This window comes from Micropterus dolomieu, linkage group LG21 (genome assembly GCF_021292245.1).
Source record: "Micropterus dolomieu isolate WLL.071019.BEF.003 ecotype Adirondacks linkage group LG21, ASM2129224v1, whole genome shotgun sequence".
NCBI classification, from domain to species: domain Eukaryota; kingdom Metazoa; phylum Chordata; class Actinopteri; order Centrarchiformes; family Centrarchidae; genus Micropterus; species Micropterus dolomieu.
The window spans coordinates 9,298,087-9,299,246 of record NC_060170.1 but is presented as its reverse complement, the minus strand read 5'-3'; the positions used below and the strand labels follow the sequence as shown (position 1 = coordinate 9,299,246).

At 48.9% G+C, this 1,160-nt stretch overlaps 1 protein-coding gene across 2 annotated transcripts in view; it reads left to right on the top strand.

The window, feature by feature from the left end:
- Positions 1-1,160, top strand: part of si:ch73-281f12.4 (Ras-associating and dilute domain-containing protein-like) — a 36,433-nt gene that overhangs the window by 7,656 nt on the left and 27,617 nt on the right. The gene's annotated exons all lie outside the window — the stretch shown is intronic.

Here is a 1,160-nt window from a genome sequence, read left to right as displayed (position 1 = left end):
CATCTCGGTACCTAATGGCAGTCAGGCTACCTCTGGCGAGCACATGGAGGGCTGTGTGGCCCCCCAAAGAAATGCCACCCCACACCATTACTGACCCACCGCCAAACCGGTCATGCTGGAGGATGTTGCAGGCAGCAGAACGTTCTCCACGGCGTCTCCAGACTCTGTCACGTCTGTCACATGTGCTCAGTGTGAACCTGCTTTCATCTGAAGAGCACAGGGCGCCAGTGGCGAATTTGCCAATCTTGGTGTTCTCTGGCAAATGCCAAACGTCCTGCACGGTGTTGGGCTGTAAGCACAACCACCACCTGTGGACGTCGGGCCCTCATACCACCCTCATGGAGTCTGTTTCTGCCCGTTTGAGCAGACACATGCACATTTGTGGCCTGCTGGAGGTCATTTTGCAGGGCTCTGGCAGTGCTCCTCCTGCTCCTCCTTGCACAAAGGCGGAGGTAGTTTGTTTGTTTGTTTGTTTGTTTACTTTATTTATACCCGTAGGTAAATTTGTTTTACAGTGCAATGACATTCTATGGCATCCAGTACAAAAAAAAACAACAACACACAACACAGAACATCACACTACACATAAGGACAGATAAAATAAATAAATAAAATAAAAAATTCATTATGAAAAATTCATGAGACCCCTAGTATATATCTGAGAAAACACCTCTACAATTTGTTAAGCATATCAATCGCATTTATTACGAAGCTGCTTTTATGTCTTTTCGTTCTACACCTAGGGACTTTATACCTCCTCGCAGACGGTAATAACTGAAACTCATTTCGCAGAGGGTGAGAGTCATCGGGTCGAGAGTAGCGGTCCTGCTGCTGAGTTGTTGCCCTCCTGCGGCCTCCTCCACGTCTCCTGATGTACTGGCCTGTCTCCTGGTAGCGCCTCCATGATCTGGACACTACGCTGACAGACACAGCAAACCTTCTTGCCACAGCTCGCATTGATGTGCCATCCTGGATGAGCTGCACTACCTGAGCCACTTGTGTGGGTTGTAGACTCCGTCTCATGCTACCACTAGAGTGAAAGCACCGCCAGCATTCAAAAGTGACCAAAACATCAGCCAGGAAGCATAGGAACTGAGAAGTGGTCTGTGGTCACCACCTGCAGAACCACTCCTTTATTGGGGGTGTCTTGCTAATTGCCT